This window comes from Salmo trutta, chromosome 2 (genome assembly GCF_901001165.1).
Source record: "Salmo trutta chromosome 2, fSalTru1.1, whole genome shotgun sequence".
Taxonomy (NCBI): Eukaryota; Metazoa; Chordata; class Actinopteri; order Salmoniformes; family Salmonidae; genus Salmo; species Salmo trutta.
In genome coordinates, this window is record NC_042958.1 from 31,211,252 (window position 1) to 31,234,678 (window position 23,427).

The window sequence follows — 23,427 nt, forward strand, 5'->3', positions numbered from 1 at the left end:
GTTCCACAGACAGACAGACATAGAGACTAAAGGAAAACGAGAGAAAAAGTAAGAATGTAAATGAATGGAATGACAGAGATAGAGGAAAGAAGTTAACTTCTGAAGAGTCATCCAGTACTTCGGGCTGCGGTGTGCATCATCAGGTAGGATTTTTCTTTATTTGTTACAGTTGTGGTGAAATGTAAACAAGCAGCAAAAAAGCTATTTCCATTTATGCTCAGAATGCTTGACAAGTGAAAATAACAATATTGTTTCCTTGAACTAAACAATTTTATAATTGTATACTAACACTGACAGACAATAAATGCAATAATAGTATGTTTCAAACTATATGTAACACAAAATCTACTTTATACAATTGTGAAAATGTTGTACATTTGCTGTGTATCACCAATTACAAGCATAATTGAGGTGGAAAGCTCTATCAGATACACAATAGTATCAACATAGAATATCATCTGTATACTGTATTTGTTAAAATACTTTATTTTCTGTTTCTGTGGAGTGATGTTGATGGTAGAGTTGTTGTCAGTGTGGCTGATTGTGTCACACATCATGAGGGAGGGAGAGAAAAGAGAGAGTTTGGACTGGAGAGATGGAGGGACAGAGACAGAGATCGAATACTGTGTGTTTTAATGAGATCCCGTCTACTTGGAGAGGGGGAAAAAAGCATGAGAGAGCGAGAGAGAGAAAGTCTGACTGACTGACTGACTTCCTCATTACACCCCACCACCCCCCCACCCCCCCCCCCCCACACACACACACACATTACACAGTACACAATCCAGCACCACATCACAAATGTACATTCAACCCGTCCTTTCCAGACGTACAGACAGCCCCCCTGAGCCCCCATACCTCCTTAAGCATCTCCACACTGTTAAAAATAAAATTATACGCTAAGGCATGCTGAGACCATCCCTTTAAATAAAAGCACAGGGTCCGTTGCCCCCCCTCCTTCTGACCTTGTTCCTTGCTGTAAGCCAAAGAGAGAGTAGAGAGCGAGAGACAGAGCAGAGAGTAGAAAGAGAGAGCAAGAGAGGTGTAGGGGATAGGGGGAAAGAGGAGAGAGGGAGCCAGATGAAGAGAGGGAGACGGGTTGAGAGCTGGCAGCCAACTCTGTAACCAAGGCAGCTGACATGAGGGAAAGCCAACAGGCGATACTGGGAATTCTACTTTTCACCCTATCTGGAACAAGACTGCTCTGCTCTGCCAAGCCCCCTGCCTCCCCCTCATCCACCCTGGATAAAGATTTCATTGTAGGGCGCAGTGATCAAATTCATTAAGCAGCTACATGTATATGCTCTCCTGGTCACACCACCACCATCCTTCTCTCTCTTTCTCTTTCTTTTTCTCCATCTCTCTGTTTCTCTCTTTTTTCTTTCTCTCTTGCTCTCCATTTGTTTCTCTCGCTTTCTCTCTCTCTTTCTGGATGACCCCCCCACTCCCCTTCATCCCTCTCTTACTATTGACTCATAGTCAAAGGACACGCCTATCAGTCTATTTCAGAAAAGAGTTTACAACAATCAATTAAGACCACTGATATGGAGAGAGTTTTAACACGAAAGCTGTAATTTATTAATGATTCAGTGCTACTTTTTGCCAGCAGGGTAGAAAAACAGCAAAACAAAGTTAGGTTACCTGAGGCTAAATGCAGTCAAACTCTGAACTGCTGAAGACAGTTTCTCCTCTTAGAATGCTTCGCAAATTGAATTGTAATCTCTGTGCTTTCTTAGGTAAATCAGATGTGGACTTAAAATCCACCTATGTTTAAATTATAAGTCAAGAAATCAAAGAGAATAGAAAGGTGCAATAACAGAAAAAATAGGAGGGAAAAAATAGGCTCATTGAATATTTGACCACTACAGTGCAGCTATGATAAATTACCATCAAAAGAGTGGGAGGAAGAGGGAAGCGGCGGGAGTTGGAGGAAGGGGTGGACAGTGGAGGAGAATTGGAGGCAGTGGAGGGGAGGAGGGAGCAGGGGAAAGGTGGTATGGGCAGAGGAGCACTGAGAAAAATAGTTTCTCTGTATGTTGTCCATCATCATCTCTCCATCATCTCTCCATTTTGCTGGTTGAGCTAGTCAACTAATAAAAATTGCTCTGCATTGTTTCTGCAGAGATCGGATGTGTCCTGATTGTGTGGAAGTCAATAGAGGTATGAGTTCTTAATTGAATGACTGTAGCAGTCCTGCACCTAGTATTTTATCGGGTACCAAACAGACAGCACCTATGAAATCGTGGCATGCAATAAGATCTCTGTTGGTATTGTTTTGGTCTGGGAGAAAAGCTCTCTGTCAATCACTCACAGGGTGGTAGCGTACACATTTTCCACAGCTGGTGTTTTTGGTAAAATACAATGCAATACCACAGTGAACAGTAACTTTACCATGTTATTTTACATATTGATTTATTTTATTATGAGTGTCTTGCATTTTCAGGATGCCCAGCCCACATGGGCTTATAAAACACTGAATGCATGATTCATAGTTTGCATTTACAGTGTGTTATAATCTCTATTGACATATATATTTTTACTTCCTGATCATGAAATGTTCTGAATGTACACTGTAAACCCCAAGGCATTTCTAACTCAAATACTTCTAGTAAGCTGAACTCAGTCAATGTAAAGTCATTATTACTTAAAATTGTATGTAGTCACGTCAACTCTTTTTTTTTAAGTTATGAAAACAGATTAACTTTTTTTCCCAGCATGCTCTGCTGCAGGTCGATTTTTGGGAATTGTTTTAATATCTGAGTTTTTGCATGTACATTGAGTGATTAGTCAGTCATATGTTACACAAAGATAAATAAGATAACTTTTTCTAAACAAATCTAATTATTCAATTACAGTTTTTGCACCAGTTACTGAAATGGTGGTTCCAGTTTAAATGGTTTAGGTAGTCTCCTAACCCTGGAAGTTGGAGCAGAAACTGCTTTAAGGAGAATGGCAGCAGTGGGCTGCCATTCAAAAAAAGTGTTATATTTGTGTCTACATTCAACTGGTGAAAGTTGATTATGATATGGTAAAGGTGGTAAAAGGAATCCCTACACTTTGCAGTTTTTGCAATATTTTCACTCCACATCATGGAAAAATTTATAGAATTGCAAGAAATAAAAACATATATTTTCTCTCCCCTGTCAAGATGGGGGCCAATAAAATGTTTTGGCGTAAGGTGGGAGCCCCACAACCGAATCTCTCTTAAGGCCCCCAGAAGGCTAGAGCAGGCCCTTCTTGTGAGAAGATGTTTTTTAAGGTAGATGATTGTAATTACATTAATTCAAGCAACACAACATTAACAGAACTCAACATCCTTGGGTTTCTAGGATGCTGAATCTGCTGCATCTTAATTTTACTCCGTGGCCTTCTATTGCAATGCAAGAGGAGCTCATCCTAATCACGACATGTATTGATCACTGTACATAGGGTGTGTGTGTGCGTGCATTCGTGTGCATGCGTGCTTGCGTTTGTCAAAAGCATGCAAAACCTCCCACACATGTTCAAAGGGCCACCTCAATCACGCACCAGCAGATCTAGCTATTTCATTACTCCACTTCTTTCTGCAACTCTTTCTAACTTGAGACAGTGAATTATTTCATCCCCTCTTGGGATTATGAAAGCAATCATGTTTTCTTTCCTTTTCTTTCCTGTCTAGCTCTAAGGCAATGAATCTATTCAAAAAGGCAGTTGCTTAGGGTAATTGACAGAAACACCTTGGCAAAGACTGAAATTAATTTAAATTGATTCACCCAAGCTTTTTTCTCACTCTGACTCTCACTGAGACAAGGTTCTCGAGGAGGACATTTCAAACATGCAAGGCCACATGCTGAAATCAATTTCCAAATTAAGTTGATTAGAGCAATGTACTGGAGCTGTGGGCTGTCTCTCTGTGTAGAGCTTTCGGATCAGACGGGACAGGGCTGCGGCGTGAGGGTGTTACAGGGATGAGGCATGATAGTGTGTGTGTGTGTGTGTGTGTGTGTGGGGGGGGGGGGCGAAAGGGTGCTGAGTGGCATACCAAAGCTCATCTTAGTTGTTTCATGGCTCAGTCTACAGTTCATTAGCTGTGTGTGTGCTATCTCTGTCTATACACAGACAACGCGCTGAGCTTAGGGTCCTGCGGCCACTAAGGGGCCCCCACCCCAATTTTTATTTTTAGGAATTTAGTTTTTTGATACATAGCATGATATAATACAGTATACAAGATATAATGATATAATACAGTATAAAAAAAGTTATACTTTAAAGTAATGTAGTGTTAAAACAAAGTTTATTTGGAATTTATGGTAACATAATGTAACATTGTTTTACAGTAACTTATGAGTAATTTGCCAGTAAGTAAAAACAAGGTTAAGGTTAAGCACCTCATAACTTCACTTACACCAGTACATTGCCCGCACCTACGCTTCAAAGTGCAGTTAATGATTGTACCTGAATGTGACCCATTTCAGGAAACTACGCTTATGTTGGGGGTCACTACTTCACAGGAGAGCCATTTACATTACATTTAAGTCACTTAGCAGACGCTCTTATCCAGAGCGACTTACATTTCACTGTAAAACGTTTTTTTTTAATCAAAATTCGATTTTTGGCAGAAATGCCTTCTCGAACATGTGAACTTTCATGTGCCTTAATAACAAACTTGTATGCCATCTGTAAATATGAATAAAATTGTTAAATTACGAGCCTAGTTGGTTTAGCCACAGAAAAAGTAAGTAACCTTCCCACTATGCATGATCACCTGAGATAATGAGTGGGCTGGACATGCCAAGAGATGAGTTTGGATTGGTCTGCCACATAGCAAGTTTCTGCCTATTTGAGCTGGTCAGTATGTCTAGGTAATCCGATCCTTTTTATGTATCGTGAGGAGACGTGTCTATCCATGAATGACGTATACAGGTAAGATAGTCTAGCAAGCTACATTTTCAGATATTACACGTTTCTAATTTTGACAAAGTGGTTTCATTTCAAGTTAAAGTGTTCTGTTAGCTAGCTAACATTAGCTAGCTGGCTCGCTAGCTAAAGTTAAGTGTATGATCTTATTATTCATACCTCAGAACCATTTGCTTGGCTAGGTAGAAGCTGTTTAGAATCCTCTAGGACCAAGACTTGGCACTCTAGTACTGCTTGCCATGCAGTAGCAGAGAGAGCAGTCTATGACTAGCGTGGCTGGAGTCTTTGACAATATTTAGGGCCTTCCTCTGACACTGCCGGGTATAGAGGTCCTGGATGGCAGGAAGCTTGGCCCTGGTGATGTACTGGGCCGTACACACTACCCTCTACAGTGCCTTGCAGTCAGAGGCCGAGCAGTTGCCATACCAGGCAGTGATGCAACCAGTCAGGATGTCCTTGATGGTGCAGCTGTAGAACCTTTTGAGGATCTGAGGACTCATGCCAAATCTTTTCAGTCTCCTGAGGGGGAATAGGTTTTGTCGTGCCCTCTTCACGACTGTATCGGTGTGCTTGGACCATGATAGTTTGTTGGTGATCTGGACACTAAGGAACTTGAAGCTCTCAACCTGCTCCACTACAGCCCCGTCGATGAGAATGGGGGCATGCTCGGTCCTCCTTGTGGTGTGTTCTCTCATTATATGTCTGGAAGTAGCTAGCCAATGTTAACCAGTTAGCTTGGGTGCTTGACTGCCATTGTGAGGTCAGAACATTTGGATCAACCCTACTCATCGGCCAAAGCATCCAGTGTGTGCTCTGAACGTGAAATGCTCTGAATTTATCGAACAGACAATCTGACAGCACAGTTGCAGTCACCAACTCTCTGGATAAGATAACAGCCTAACCAGCTCTGCTAGGGCGAGTAATGTTCAGTGAGCTGTTCTCTCATTTGTGTTTGGAAGTAGCTAGCAAGTTAGCTTGGGTGTTTGACAGCTGTTGTTAGTATGGAACGCTCGGATCAACCCTTGAGGCTAAAGCTTACGAGTGTGGGAACGATGCTGAATGGGTGCAGACAAAGAATGGCTCTCCAGTAGGTGTACCAAAATGTTCAAAGGCCATTTTCTCAAAAGTGAGTTTACAAGTTTATCAACTTTCAAAGCAGAATTACTTTCACATTGTTCCTCAACTGTAAAGTATGATATACCATTTTGTAGCGCTGAGTCTCTACCTTTATCCAATGTAAACAACACTATTTCAAATTTTGCTACATAATACCGATTGGAGCACATATATTAAATATATTGGATAGATTTTGCACACATCTACCCTTAAAGGTACCAACCAATACCATGTGAGTAACGAACAATGTGGGCCATAAGCGCATCTGAAGTATCCTATAAATATAGCTGTGGAACCTTTCATTTGTTCTACCTGGAACCAGAGGGTTCTTCATGAGATGGTTCTGAATGAAACTCAAAAGGGTTCCCCTAAGGACAAATCAAAGGGTTGTGCGTGGAACCCAAAAGGGTTCCCGCATAGGGACAGATTACAGAATCCTGCAACCAGAGGGTTCTTCATGGGATGGTTTTAAGTAGAACCCAATTGGGTTCCGCTACATGGACAAACAATTTACAGTGTTCCTTGTGAAAGGGTTCTCCGTGGCACCCGAAAGTGTTCCCTAGAGGGACAAATTACATAATTACATAAGGGCAGTGTTAATAAGGAGTGTCAATGGAAAACCACACACATCATTATGTTTCCCAGCATGCTTTATTGCAGGTATATTTTTTGAATTGGTTATTTCAATATCATATTTTTTGTATGTATATTGTTTCATTAATTAATCTTATGCTACTCAAATATAAATAACATACATTTTAATAAAATAATAAAATATGACTATTTTACACCATTTTAAAGACAAGACTCTTGTTAATCTAACCACACTGTCCGATTTCAAAAAAGGCTTTACAACGAAAGCAAAACATTAGATTATGTCAGCAGAGCACCCAGCCAGAAATAATCAGACACCCATTTTTCAAGCTAGCATATAATGTCACATAAACCCAAACCACAGCTAAATGCAGCACTAACCTTTGATGATCTTCATCAGATGACAATCCTAGGACATTATGTTATACAATACATGCATGTTTTGTTCAATCAAGTTCATATTTATATCAAAAACCAGCTTTTTACGTTAGCATGTGACTAGCATGTGACTAGCATTCCCACCGAACACTTCCGGTGAATTTACTAAATGACTCACGATAAACGTTCACAAAAAAAATAACAATTATTTTAAGAATTATAGATACAGAACTCCTTTATGCACTCGCCATGTCCGATTTTAAAATAGCTTTTCGGTGAAAGCACATTTTGCAATATTCTGAGTAGATAGCCCGGCCATCACAGGCTAGCTATTTTGACACCCACCAAGTGTGGTACTCACCAAACTCCGATTTACTATTAGAAAAGTTTGATTACCTTTGCTGTTCTTCATCAGAATGCACTCCCAGGACTTCTACTTCAATAACACATGTTGGTTTGGTTCCAAATAATCCATAGTTATATACAAATAGCGGCGTTTTGTTCGTGCGTTCAAGACACTATCCGAAGGGTAAAGAAGGGTGACGCGCCCGACGTGTTCCGTGACAAAAAATTTCAAAAAGTTCCATTACCTTACTTCGAAGCATGTCAAACGCTGTTTAAAATCTATTTATATGCGATTTTTCTCGTAAAAAAGCGATAATATTCCGACCGGGAGTCGTTGTTTTCGTTCAAAGAGAGAGAAAGTAAACATGTGTCGGCTGGTGCATGCGCATCCAGTCTCATTGTCCTCAGATCGACCACTATCCAAATGCGCTAATGTTTTTCAGCTAGGGCCTGCAAAGCCACCATTCATCGTTCTGGCGCCTTCTGAGAGCCTATGGGAGCGTTAGAAAATGTCACGTTATGCCAGAGATCCCCTGTTTTGGTTAGAGATGATCAAGAAGGCCAAGAAATAGTCAGAGAGAGTGCTTCCTGTTTGGAATCTTCTCAGGTTTTGGCCTGCCAAATGAGTTCTGTTATACTCACAGACACCATTCAAACAGGTTTAGAAACTTTAGGGTGTTTTCTATCCAAATCAAAAATTATATGCATATTCTAGTTCAGATTAAATCGGGTACGTTTTTTATCCGGCCGTGCAAATACTGCCCCCTATCCCCAACAGGTTAACATGTGTAAATATTTGTATGAACATAAGATTCAACAGCTGAGACATAAACTGAACAAGTTCCATAGACACTTGATGAACAGAAATTTAATAATGTGACCCTGAACAAAGGGGGGGGTCAAAAGTAACAGTCAGTAGCTGGTGTGGCCACGATCTGCATTAAGTACTGCAGTGCATCTCCCCCTCATGGACTGCACCAGATTTGCCAGTTCTTGCTGTGAGATATTACCCCACTCCACCAAGGCACCTACAAGGTCCCAGACATTTCTGGGGGGAATGGCCCTAGCAACGGTGGGTTTGTGCCCATAGGCGACGTTGTTGTCGGTGATATCTAGTGAGGACCTGCCTTATAACAGGCCTACAAGCCCTCAGTCAAGCCTCTCTCAGCCTATTGTGGACAGTCTGAGCACTGATGGAGGGATTGTGCGTTCCTGGTGTAACTCGGGAAGTTGTTGCCATCCTGTACCTGTCCGCAGGTGTGATGTTCGGATGTACCGATCCTGTGCAGGTGTTATTACACATGGTTTGCCACTGCGAGGACAATTAGCTGTCTGTCCTGTCTCGCTGTAGCGTTGTCATAGGCGACTCACAGTACGGATATTGCAATTTATTGACCTGGCCACATCCGCATTCCTCATGCCTCCTTGCAGCATGCCCAAGGCACGTTCACGCAGATGAGCAGGGACCCTGGGCATCTTTCTTTAGTTTTTTTCAGAGTCAGTACAAAGGCCTCTTTAGTGTCCTAAGTTTTTATAACTGTGAACTTAATTGCCTACCCTCTGTAAGCTGTTAGTGTCTTAACGACCGTCCCACAGGTGCATGTTCAATAATTGTTTATGGTTCATTGAACAAGCATGGCAAACTGTGTTTAAACCCTTTACAATGAAGATCTGTGAAGTTATTTGCATTTTCACTAATTTTGTTTGAAAGACAGTGTCCTGAAAAAGGGACATTTCTTTTTTTTCTGCGTTTACATGTTGCTAACTATACAATTAGTTTAATATTTGTCATATTGAGGTATCTGGCTATAAGTTAACCCTGATCAATTAAATGGATAGGTGTAAGCAATTATGGTCACTACAACTGCCCTTAGGTGTCTTCTCCAGACAGAGACAGACAAAGAAAAACACATACAGAGAGAGGAAGGAAGTGAGAAAGAAAGGAGGAAAGTGAGAGAGGGACAGAGTGGTGGAAGATAGTGAAAGACAGCAAGAGAGATGAAGAGAGAAAAATAAAACAAACTTTAGTTTTTCAGCAACTCTTGTCTTCCAACTTATTAGGCAATCACATGTACCTATGGGGGAAGGATGGCCAGCCACACAGGACGGTGTGTGAGGCCGTGCTAACCGAAATGCATGCTGGCCATTTCGGAGTGAAGTGCATGATTGCCAAAATCAACCTACACTTCTTCTGGCGTGGGATTGTCAAGGATGTGGACAGCTGGGCAAGTGAAATAACCTTTTGCTTATCATTCACATTCTATTATATCAGAAATTATTATGATTTCAAGGAATTTCATAGAGAGCACACAATGTTTACATTTGTCACTTTGTGCTTAAAAAGGTCAGTACCTTTCTAGCTTACTAGAAGTTTCAGTGGATGACGACTGTGCCGTCCGGTGTAGAAGCCCATCAAAGTTGCTTCACCATGGCACATAATCTGTATGTGCACAATAAAAATGTTGCACTGATACATTGTTTTGTAATGGTGGCTTTATTTGAAATTATAATGTGTGTGTGTGTGTGTGTGTGTGTGTGTGTGTGTGTGTGTGTGTGTGTTCGTATCCTTACAAATATGAAAATCTTCTCTCTAACACTTTAAATGTTAGGGGTGGAACTCATCGAACCCTTCACTTAATCCAGGAATGGCAACCGTTGGTATCTGAAAGCAACCATTTACTTTACCAGGTTGGTGGAGGCAATACCCATTTTAGGTCAGTAAAGGAAAATAACTCTAAATTCCCATTAAAAAAGGTGCTTGGAACGAACATTTTGTTTTGTATGATACCCATCAAGGACAAGACTGGTAACACTTGCCGATGATGGAAATCTTCAACACCCACAATACTCTAGAGGGCATCTTGAGTGAAAGAGCTTGTAACTTTGGAACAAGATAAGGATAGTATAGGCCAGGTATTCCCAAACTGGCGTGCAATGCCGTCGGGGTACGCCAAATACAAATGTGATTCACATTTAAACAGTCCATTTATATTTTCCAACGGGACTAGTATACATTTGGGTGAGGTTTTTTTCTTGCCTGAGTAGCCTGGTAGCGCTGCCAAAAATAAAATTAAACCAATAAAACAAAACCAATAAAACAAAACAATGTCAAATACATGTAACCTAGTAAAATAATTAACATCCAATCACATTAACCGTTACACTCTCACGGGAATTCCACTAACGGTCTGTATGTTGCCAATGTAGCTGCTGCTCATGTTGGTATCTGTACTGATGGCGCAATAGACATGACAGGGAGACATAGTGGAGTGGTAACGCGAGTGCAAGAAGTTGCTCCCGACGCCACTTGGGTACACTGCAGCATCCACCGAAAGGCTCTTGCTGCCAAGGGAAAGCATGACAGCTTGAAAGACGTTTTGGACACTACAGTGAAAATGGTTAACTTTGTTAAAGCAAGGCCCCTGCACTATCGTGTATTTTCTGCACAATGCAATGATATGGACAGTGACCATGTAATGATTTTACAACATGCGCTGGTTATCAAGGGGCAAAGTATTGACAGACTTTTTTATTTGAGAGACGAGCTTAACGTTTTCTTTACTGACCATAATTTTCACTTGTCTGTCCGCTTGCGTGATGACGAGTTTCTCACACAACTGGCCTATCTGGGTGATGTTTTTTTTCGCCTGAATGATCTGAATAAAGGATTACAGAGACTCTCCGCAACTATATTCAATGTGCAGGACAAAACTGAGGCTATGATTAGGAAGTTGGAGCTCTTCTCTGTCTGCATTAACAAGGACAACACAAAGGTCTATCCATCATTGTATGATTTTTGGTGTGCAAATGAACCCAAGCTTACGGACAATGTGAAATGTGATATAGTGAAGCACCTGATTGAGTTGGGTGCGCATTTACGCAGGTACTTTCCCAAAACGGATGACACAAACAACTGGATTCATTATCCCTTTCATGCCTTGCCTCCAGTCCACTTACCAAGAGAGCCTCATCGAAATTACAACAAGTGGTTCTGTGAAAATGTTAATTAATCAGAAGCCACAGCCAGATTTCTGGATTGGGCTGCTCTTAGAGTATCATGCCTTGTCAAATCACGCTGTTAAGACACTGATGCCCTTTGCAAACACGCACCTATGTGAGAGTGGATTGTCGGCCCTCACTAGCATGAAAACTAAATACAGGCACAGACTGTGTGTGGAAAATGATGTAATACTGAGACTCTCTCCAATACAACCCAACATTGCAGAGTTATGTGCATCCCTTCAAGCACACCCTTCTCACTAACCTGTGGTGAGTTATTCACAATTTTCGATGAACAAATAAGGTTTTATATGTAAGATGGTTAAATAAAGAGCAAAATGATTGATTATTATTATATTATTATTGTTGCCCTGGTCCTATAAGAGCTCTTTGTCACTTCCCATGAGCCGGGTGGTGACAAAAACTCACACTCGTGTTTAATAAATGTATCATATAGTGTGTGTGGCTGGCTTAAAATGATGGCAAAAAACAACATTTGAGAGTGCGCTGACCCTGGTGCTAGAAGCGGTACACAGCTGGAGGTTGAATGTTTGAAGGGGCACAGGACAATAAAAAGTTTTGGAACCAATGTTATAGGTTATATTCTCTGAACTATACTGTGACAACTATACTGAACAAAATATAAATGCAACCTGTAAAGACCATCTTTCATGATCTGAAATAAAAGATCCCAGAAATATTTCATATGCAAAAAAATCTTATTTCTCTCAAATGTTGTGCACAAATGTGTTTACATTCCTTTTAGTGAGCATTTCTCCTTTGCCAAGATAATCCATCCACCTGACAAGTGTGGCATATCAAGAAGCTGATTGAACAGCATGATCGTTACACAGGTACACTCTAAAGTGTGCAATTTTGTCACACAACACAATTCCACAGATGTCTCAAGTTAGGGTTGGCATGCTGACTGCAGAAATGTCCACCAGACCTGCTGCCAGACAATTGAATATTAATTTCTCTACCATAAGCCCCCTGTCATGACGCTATCTCTTTCATTCAATTGGCTAGCAGAGATGTGAACAACCTGTTAGGATGGGAGGGGGGGGGCAGTTTTATGACTTTACAACCACATCATAAAATCCTTGCAGAGACTCCCGTCTCCCTCACCATGCAGTATGGGAGAGAAAGGGTCACAGTAGAACAAAGGAACTCTCCCGCCAAATACTCCGACCTCAACGAATTGGAAAATTAAACTTTGTTCCTAATTTAGAGAATGTGGAAATGGTCGGTGGAGAAGCCAGCTCCGACCCGGTTCATTTTGTTTCATGTTTGTGACCTCTCTTCTCTCTGAATATATCGTGTTATAACCAAACTGTTTTTGTTTAGTCCACTAGGGACGGTATTTATTGTATATTCTGTAATTGTTTAATTAGTTAGTAAATAAATAATTGAGCCAATTTGTGTATGGATGATTCATAGTAAGGTTGAGTTCGTGCAGACTAGGATTTTACGACTTTTCAGAATGAGACTGATATTAGGTAAAGAATAATTAATGACTGCTTGACTGCTATTGATATAAAAGAACTTCAGATCTTTAAGAGTGGATTCGGGAGATAGCTGCTCTATATAAACAAACTCTTCCGTGGTGCATCAGGTTATTAATGGTTTAATTGTTGCATGGTTTAATTTAATCACGTAATCAATTAAACGTTAGGTAATTGACTTGAAAATAGCATGTCAGCTCATTTAACCATAGTAGAGACACGACACCTCTCCAACGTCATTGTAGAGAAATTGGCAGTACGTCCAACCGGCCTCACAACCACAGACCACGTGTAACAACGCCAGCCCAGGACCTCCACATCCGGCTTCTTCACCTGCGGGATCATCTGAGACCAGCCACCCGGACAGCTGATGAAACTGTGAGGTTTTTCAAACCAAAGAATTTATGCACAAACTGTCAGAAACTGTCTCAGGGAAGCTCATCTGCGTGCTCGTTGTCCTCACCCGGGTATTGACCTGACTGCAGTTCAGCGTCGTAACTGACTTCAGTGGGCAAATGTTCACCTTTGATGGCCACGGGAACACTGTAGAATTGTACTCTTCACGGATGAATATTTGTTTCAACTGTACCAAACAAATGGCGTTGTGTGGGATAGCGGTTTGCTGATGTCAACATTGTGAACACTGTGCCAGATGATGGTATTGGGGTTATGATATTGGCATGCATAAGCTACAGACAACAAACACAATTGCATTTTATCGATGGCAATTTGAATGCACAGAGATACCGTGACAAGATCCTGAGGCCCATTATCGTGCCATTCATCCGCCGCCATCACCTCATGGGACAACATTCCACAGGCCACAATCAACAGCCTAATCAACTCTATGCAAAGGAGATGTTTTGCCATGCTTGAGGCAAATGGTGGTCACACCAGATCCTGATTGGTTTTCTGATCCATGCCATTGTCTTTTTTTTAAGGTATCTGTGACCAACAGATGCATATTTGCATTCCCAGTCATGTGAAATCCATAGATTAGGGCCTAATTAATTCATTTCAATTGACTGATTTCCTTATATGAACTGTGACTCCTTAAAATCTTTGAAATTGTTGCATGTTGCGTTAATATATATTTTTCAGTGTATATAAATAGCAGTCTATATCTTACATTGTCAATACTGTAGATATCCCTTTCCTATCCCCTCCTCCAGGTTTGATGAATGGACCAATCAGACCTTCAGGACTGCCACAGGCAAGTCACTGTGTCTTCCCACATTCTTTGAACCTCTAAAAGTCTAAGCCGTTGGGGGGGTCTACTAAGCTAATATATGGAATTGTTTTAAGATGGTCATACCATGGATCATTTAGCTATATGATTTAGAATTTTAGGACCCCTTTAGGTATCCCCAAAAAGTTATACATTTTGGTTTTTGATAAAATATTTAATTTTGCCTTTACTACTATAGACCATAGAAACACATTGAATAACACAGTCATAAATGGCAAAAAAGACAGTCAAAAATAAATCATGAGGAATAAGGTTTTGAAGTGTTTGACCTATATCTAGGCGATATAAGAAAGCTCAGAAAATATTATACATTTTTGGGGCATATTTAACCCCTTATTTTTGTGGCACAAAACTACCTCCATACTTCCATTCATTTGTATGGGTTAACTTCAGATGAGTCTCGTAACACCTGTGGGGGTCATAGAGCAAAACAGAGAACACCATGGTGTTCGCAAGAGTCTCATATCTCATATTAGTTTGAGGGTGGTCATATTAGTTTCTTAGGCCAAACTGTTCGGACGCTACAGACGTTTTTGTTAGAAGACTGACTTCTGTCATCCTTCACAGCAGTGTGACGTCGCCAGATGCGGTGGATTAAAATGCATCCAACGCAAAAAAAACATATCTCTATATTAAACTGACAGATTTTGATGGGAATTTTTTTATTATGTTACTTAAATTGACTCACCGGTGTGTCATTTTTCATTGTTGTGTCCTATTACCTACAGTAGGTACATACAGTACCAGTCAAAAGTTTGGACACACCTACTCATTCCAGGGTTTTTCTTTATTTTTACTATTTTCTACATTGTAGAATAATAGTGAAGACATCATCATGACCAAAAAAGTGTTAAATCAAAATATATTTTATATTTGAGATTCTTCAAAGTTGTCAACCTTTGCTTTGATGACAGCTTTGCACACTCTTGGCATTCTCTCAACCAGCTTCATGAGGAATGCTTTTCCAACAGTCTTGAAGGAGTTCAGTATGCTGAGCAGTTGTTGGCTGCATTTCCTTCACTCTGCGGTCCAACTCATCCCAAACCATCTCAATTGGGTTGAGGTCGGGTGATTGTGGAGGCCAGGTAATCTGATGTAGCACGCCATCACTCTCCTTGGTCAAATAGCCCTTACACAGCTATTTGACCAACTCATTTAAACAGCAAAATTATTGCTGAAATCAGCCTTCAGACGAGGTCAAAGTGATAATCAGGGTTTCATGAGGGAGGACAGTTTGCCCTCATCCCGACACAAAGAAATAACCCAATGTTCAACCGTGTACTCTCACCTCACAATATAAAATGGTCAGTAGTGGAATTGGAGCACTCTTTCTGTGGAGTCGGAGCCCTCAAGTCAACTTTTATTCGGTTGAAGAGAGGTATATACATGGAGGGATGAGGCATCATAAATCTGACACACAGATCCATTAGGTCTGTACTGTCTCCTTCCTCTGCACTCTCTTTCTCGCTGTAACGATCGTCGTAAGGAGTAGACCAAGGTGCAGTGTGTTGAGTGCTCATGATGAATATTTATTATTAACTCAGAACACTATACAAAAACAAAGAACAAAGAACCACGAACGTCACGTTCTGCAGGCTTTACAGAGCTGTGCAAAAACAAGATCCCACAAACCCAGGTGGAAAACCCCCCCCTACTTAAGTATGATCTCCAATTAGAGACAACAAGGACCAGCTGCCTCTAATTGGAGATAACACCAAACAAACCAAACTAGAACCTAACAACATAGACATAGACAACATAGAATAAACCCCCCTGTCACGCCCTGACCTGCTCTACCATAGAAAATAACAGCTTACCATGGTCAGGACGTGACACTCGCACTCTCTCTCCTTTGGCTGTCTCCAGCGTTAACAACTTTTAGAGCTGCATGCCATGCCTTCTACAGGAGTGTGTGTGTGTGCACATTTGTGTATCTAAACACGCTCCCGTGTGTGTGTGTGTGTGTGTGTGTACAGTATGTCCCTGTCTGTGCCCCCCTACGTGTATGCGTGTAGACGTGTTAGATTGCTTCTGAAATTTTACCTCTGAAAAAGTTTCCTGTGGGCAGCCTCTTCTTTGAACTCCAATCCATTATCAGTGTGTATTAGATTAATCCCAACAGGTGTACTGTGTTAAATGATAGGGGCTCCTGGCAGCCTGCCACAGTCGCATGAAAGGGATAAAAGGATGAGCTCTCAGGTACAGAGCAATGGGGTATCCAGATGGCACGGCGTAGACAGACACACAAGTGTGTGCACACATGCCATCACAGTGCATTTATGCATGCGAACACACATACACACACATGCCCCTTACAGTGTATCAATCAGACACATATCTACATCAGTGAGTAGAGTTAAAATGTCTTACCATGTTGTACAGGGAAATCAAATAAATATTTACAAAGTTTTCTACCCAGCCATAACATACAGTGAAGTTGGAAGTTTACATACACTTAGGTTGGAGTCATTAAAACTCGTTTTTCAACCACTCCACAAATTTCTTGTTAACAAACTATAGTTTTGGCAAGTCATTTAGGACATCTACTTTGTGCATGACACAAGTAATTTTTCCAACAATTGTTTACAGACATTATTTATTTCACTGCATCACAATTCCACTGGGTCAGAAGATTACATACACTAAGTTGACTGTGCCTTTAAACAGCTTGGAAAATTCCAGAAAATTATGTAATGGCTTTATAAGCTTCTGATAGGCTAATTGACGTCATTTGAGTCAATTGGAGGTGTACCTATGAATGTATTTCAAAGCCTATCTTCAAGCTCAGTGCCTCTTTGCTTGACATCATGGGAAAATCAAAATAAATCAGCCAAGACCTCAGAGAAACAATTGTAGACCTTCACAAGTCTGGTTCATCCTTGGGAGCAATTTCCAAACGCCTGAAGGTACCATGTTCAACTGTACAAACAATAGTGCGCAAGTACAAACACCATGGGACCACGCAGCCGTCATACCGCTCATGAAAGAGAAGCGTTCTGTCTCCTAGAGATGAACGTCCTTTGGTGTGAAAAGTGCAAACCAATCCCAGAACAACAGCAAAGGACCTTGTGAAGATGCTGGAGGAAACAGGTACAAAGTATCTATATCCACACCTGAAAGGCCGCTCAGCAAGGAAGAAGCCACTGCTCCAAAACCGCCATAAAAAAGCCAGACTGCGGTTTGCAACTGCACATGGGGTCAAAGATTGTACTTTTTGGAGAAATGCCCTCTGGTCTGATGAAACAAAAATATAACTTTTTGGCCATAATGACTATTGTTATGTTCAGAGGAAAAAGGGGGATGCTTGCAAGCCAAAGAACACCATCCCAACCGTGACGCACGGGGGTGGCAGCATCATGTTGTGGGGTTGTTTTGCTGCAGGTGGAACTGGTGCATTTAAAAAAGATGGCATCATGAGGAATGCAAATTTTGTGGATATATTGAAGCAACATCTCAAGACATCAGTCCGGAAGTTAAAGCTTGGTTGCAAATGGGTCTTCCAAATGGACAACGTCTCCAAGCATACTTCCAAAGTTGTGGCAAAATGGCTTAAGGACAACAAAGTCAAGGTATTGGAGTGGCCATCACAAAGCCCTGACCTCAATCCCATAGAAAATTTGTGGGGAAAACTGAAAAAGTGCGTGAGCAAGGAGGCCTACAAACCTGACTCAGTTACACCACCTCTGTCAAGATGAATGGGCCAAAATTCACCCAACTTATTGTGGGAAGCTTGTGGAAGGCTACTTGAAACATTTGACCCAAGGTAAACAATTTAAAGGCAATGCTACCAAATACTAATTGAGTGTATGTAAACTTCTGTCCCACTGGGAATGTGATGAAAGAAATAAAAGTTGAAATAAATAATTCTCTCTACTATTATGCTGACATTTCACATTCTTAAAATAAAGTGTTGATCCTAATTGACCTAAGACAGGGAATTTCAACTAGGATTAAATGTCAGGAATTGTGAAAAACTGAGTTTAAATGTATTTGGCTAAGGTGTATGTAAACTTCCGACTTCAACTGTACATGTTGGTTGACTCATCTGAAGGTAGCCGATACCAGTTTAAAAAATGAATGGAAGTATATATGGAAGTAGTGTAGCGCCAAAAAACAGGGGTTAAATATGTCAACTAAAAAATGTAGGATTTTTTATTTATTTCTTTGCTATCTGTTTTTACGTGTATGAATCTGTTATTCAAATAAAATAAAATGTTAATTGTTACATGTGCCAAATACAACAGGTGTACCTTACAGTGAAATGCTTACTTACAAGTCCTTATCCAACAATGCAGTTTTAATAAAATTCAAAAAAAAAGCATGAAATAAGAATAACAAATAATTAAAGAGCAGCAGTAAATAACGATAGCGGGGCTATATACAGGGGGTACCGGTACAGACTCAATGTGCGGGGACACCAGTGCGAAGGTAATTGAGGTAATATGTACAGTACATGTAGGTAAAGTTATTAAAGTGACTATGCATAGATAATAACAGAGAGTAGCAACAGCATAGAAGAGGGGGGGGGGGGACAATGCAAATAGTCTGGGTAGCCATTTTATTACCTGATCAGGAGTCTTATGGCTTGGGGTTATAAGCTGTTTCGAAGCCTCTTTGACCACAACTTGGCGCTCCGGTACCGCTTCCTGTGCAGTAGCAGAGAGAACAGTCTATGACTAGGGTGGCTGGAGTCTTTGATACATTTTGGGGCCTTCCTCTGACACTGCCTGGAATAGAGGTCCTGGATGGCAGGAAGCTTGGCCCCGGTGATGTACTGGGCAGTATGCACTACCCTCTGTAGTGCCTTGCAGTCGGAGGCCGAGCAGTTGCCATACCAGGCAGCGATGCAACCCGTCAGGATGCGCTCGATGGTGCAGCTGTAAAACCTTTTGAGGATCTGAGGACCCATACCAAATCTTTTCAGTCTCCTAACAGGGAATAGGTTTTGTTGTGCCCTCTTCACAACTGTCTTGGTGTGCTTGGACCATGTTAGTTTGTTGGTGATATGGACACCAAGGAACTTGAAGTTCTCAACCTGCTCCACTGCAGACCCTTCGATGAGAATAGGGGTGTGCTCTGCCCTCCTTTTTCTGTAGTCCACAATCACCTCCTTTGTCTTGATCACGTTGAGGAAGAGGTTGTTGTTCTTACACCACACGATCAGGTTTCTGACCTCCTCCCTACAGGCTGTCTCATCGTTGTCAGTGATCAGGCCTACCACTGTTGTGTCATCAGCAAACTTAATGATGGTGTTAGAGTCATGCCTGGCCATGCAGTCATGAGAGAAAAAAGGAAGTACAGGAGGGGACTGAGCATGCACCCGTGAGGGGCCCCCAGGTTGAGGATCAGAGTGGCGGATGTGTTGTTACCTCTCAATCAATCAAATGTATTTATAAAGCCCTTTTTACATCAGTCGATCTCACAAAGTTTTGTACAGAAACCCAGCCTAAACCCCAAACATCAAGCAATGCAGACGTAGAAGCACAGTGGCTACTCCTTAGAAAGGCCAGAACCTAGGAAGAAACCTAGAGTGGAAGCAGGCCCTGAGCGGTGGCCAGTCCTCTTCTGGTTGTGCTGGGAGGAGATTATAACAGAACATGGCCAAGATGTTCAAACATTCATAAATGACCTGCAGGGTCAGATAATAATAAGCACAGTGGTTGCAGAGGTTGCACAGGTCAGCACCTCAGGAGTAAATGTCAGTTGGATTTTCATAGCCGATCATTCAGAGTTAGAGACAGCAGGTGCTGTAGAGAGAGGGTCCAAAACAGCAGGTTGGGGACAAGGAAGCACGTCCAGTGAACTGGTCAGGGTTCCATTGCCGCAGGCAAAACAGTTGAAACTGGAGCAGCAGCATGACCAGGTGGACTGGGGATAGCAAGGAGTTATCAGGCCAGGTAGTCCTGAGGCATGGTCCTAAGGCTCAGGTCCTTCCAGAGAAGAGAGAGAGAAAGACAGAGAGAGAAAGAGCTAAAGAGAGAGAGAAAAAGATAATGAGAATTAGAGGAGCATACTTAAATTCACACAGGACACTGGATGAGACAGGAGAAATACTCCAGATATAACAGACTGACCCTAGCCCCCCGACACAAACTATTGCAGCATAAATACTGGAGGCTGAGACAGAAGGGGTCGGGAGACACTGTGGCCCTGTCCGACGATACCACCGGACAGGGCCAAACAGACAGGATATAACCACACCCACTTTGCCAAAGCACAGCCCCCACACCACTAGAGGGATATCTTCAACCACCAACCTACTACCTGAGACATAGGCAGAGTATAGCCCACGAAGATCTCCCCCATGGCACGAACCCGAAGGGGGAAACAACCCAGACAGGAAGATCACGTCAGACATAAGGAAGTGGATGGCGGCAAATGTTCTACTTTTAAACTCGGACAAAACAGAGATGCTAATTCTAGGTCCCAAGAAACAAAGAGATCTTCTCAAATAAAACTGTGAAGGACCTCGGTCTTACTCTGGACCCTGATCTCTCTTTGACGAACATATCAAGACTGTTTCAAGGACAGCTTTTTTCCATCTTCGTAACTTTACAAAAATCTTAAACTTTCTGTCAAAAAAGATGCAGAAAAATGTATCCATGCTTTTGTCACTTCTAGATTAGACTACTGCAATGCTCTATTTTCCGGCTACCCAGATTAAGCACTAAATAAACTTCTGAGAGCCTATGGGAGCGTTACAGCAGAGATCCCCTGTTTTGGATAGAGATGATTAAGAAGGCCAAGAAATGGTCAGAGAGGGCGCTTCCTGTTTGGAATCTTCTCAGGTTTTGGCCTGCCAAATGAGTTCTGTTAAACTCACAGACACCATTCAAACAGTTTTAGAAACTTTAGGGTGTTTTCTATCCAAATCAAACAATTATATGCATGTTCTAGTTACTGGGCAGGAATAGTAACCAGATTAAATCGGGTACGTTTTTTATCCGGCCGTGCAAATACTGCCCCCTATCCCCAACAGGTTAATGTTACTACTTAGCTCCGGCTGGTGGAGGTCATGTAGAACCATGTCCAGATAAAGGGTCCGGGGTGAAAAAGTGGAATGAAAAAATTCAAATAAATATAAAACGGTAGTTAAAAAGTAAAAACCGTAAAGTTGGCAGGTAGCAAAGAAACGTTAGCAACAAACCGCCTGGGGGAGGCCCATCAGGAAGTCTAGGATCCAGTTGCAGATGGAGGTGTTTAGTCCCCTTAGCTTATTGATGAGCTTTGAAGGCACTACGGTGTTGAACGCTGAACTGTATAGATGTTCCTTTTGTCCAAGTGTGAAAGGGCAGTGTGGAGTGAAATAGAGATTGAATCATCTGTGGATCTGTTGGTGGGGTTTGCAAATTGGATTGGGTCTAGGGTTTCTGGGAAAATGGTGTTGATGTGAGCTATGACCAGTGTTTTAAAGCACTTCATGGATAAAAACGTGAGTGCTATGGGTTGGTCTTCATTTATGCAGGTTAGCTTAGCGTTCTTGGGCACAGGGACTATGGTGGTCTGCTTGAAACATGTTGTTATTACAGACTCAGACAGGGAGAGTTGAAAATATCAATGAAGACACTTGCCAGTTGGTCAGCGCATGCTCAGAGTACACATCCTGATAATCTGTCTGGCCCTGCGGTCTTGTGAATGTTGACATGTTTAAAGGTCTTACTCACATCGGCTGCGAAGAGCCTGATAACACAGTCGTCCAGGACAGCTGATGCTCTCATGCATGTTTCAGTGTTACTTGCCTCGAAGCGAGCATAGAATTAATTTAGCTTGTCTGGTAGGCTCTTGTCACTGGGCAGCTCTCGGCTGTCATTCCCTTTATAGTCTGTAATAGTTTGCAAGCCCTGCCACGTCCGATGAGTTTCGGAGTCGGTGTAGTAAGATTCGATCTTCGTCCTGTATTGACGCTTTGCCTGTTTGACGGTTCGTCTGATGGCATAGCAGGATTTCTTATAAGCTTCCGGGTTAGAGTCCCGGTCCTTGAAAGTCTCAGCTCTACCCTTTAGCTCAGTGCGAATCTTGCCTGTAATCCAGGGCTTTTGGTTGGGGTATGTACGTACAGTCACTGTGGGGACGACGTCCTCGATGCACTTATTGATAAAGCCAGTGACTGATGTGGTGTACTCAATGCCATCGGAAGAATCCCGAAACATATTCCAGTCTGTGCTAGAAAACATTCCTGTAGTTTAGCATCTGCTTCATCTGACCACTTTTGTATAGACCGAGTAATTGATGCTTCCTGCTTTAATTTTTGCTTGTAAACAGGAATCAGGAGGATATAATTATGGTCAGATTTGCCTAATGGAGGGCAAGGGAGAGCTCTAGGTAGATAGAGTATCTCATGATAAGCTGTAGATCACACTACCTCAGGCAAGCAAAACCTTGAGACTTCCTTAGACATCGTGCACCAGCTGTTGTTTACATATATGTATAGGCCCCCATCCTATGTCTTACCAGAGGCTACTGTTCTATCCTGCCGATAGAGTCTATAACCCGCCAGCTTTATGTTCCTAATTAATGTTGTCGTTCAGCCACGACTAGGTGAAACATAACATGACTGTTTTTAATGTCCCGTTGGTAGTGCTTTCGTGCTTTTAGTTCGTTCCAATTATTTTCCAGCTATTGAATGTTAGTTAGCAGGATGGAAGGCAAAGGCAGATTAGCCACTCGTCGCCTGATCCTCACAAGGCACCCTGATCTTTTCCCGTGAAATATCCTTTTCTAGCGAATGACGGGGATCTGGGCCTGGTCAGGTGTCTGTAGTATTTCCCTCCCATCTGACTCATTGAAGAAAAACTCTGTCTAATCTGAGGTGAGTAATTGCAGTTCTGATGTCCAGAAGCTCTTTTCGGTCATAAGAGACAGTAGCCGCATCATTATGTACACAACAAGTTACGAACAACGCAAAAAAAAATAGCATGGTTGGTTAAGAGCCGATAAGACGGCAGCCATATTCTCCGGCGCCATCCTTTGTTTCTAATTGTTTTAGTTGTTTTATTCAATGGGTTTTTATGGGTTAATATCAATAAGGCCAAATGCAATGTTTCATCCCCAAACATTTTTTACCTAAAGGTGTCCTAAAATTCAAAATCCAATAGCTAAATGATCCTTGGTGTGACCATCTTGAAAAACAATTCAGTATGCTAGCTTAGTAGAATGCCCCATCTTAGACTCATTAAAATGATTAAAAGGCTTTGTCTAAAGTTAAGATATTTATGTAACGTTGCCACATAAACTGATATACCATGACATTAGAGATGTTAGTAAAACAACAGTGAATGCGCCCCATAAAAAAGACGTATCGGTAGCCTACAGACTGAGATGATAGATAGCCTATAGCAGGAACAA

At 41.7% G+C, this 23,427-nt stretch overlaps 1 protein-coding gene across 1 annotated transcript in view; it reads left to right on the top strand.

Moving 5' to 3' along the window:
* The first annotated feature begins 114 nt into the window (after positions 1-114).
* LOC115154048 (cadherin-20-like) overlaps positions 115-23,427 on the top strand; it is a 168,655-nt gene continuing 145,342 nt past the window's right edge. Inside the window, exon 1 of the mRNA XM_029699875.1 lies at positions 115-143. The gene's annotated coding sequence lies outside the window, so the exon portion shown is untranslated. The remainder of the gene's footprint in view (positions 144-23,427) is intronic.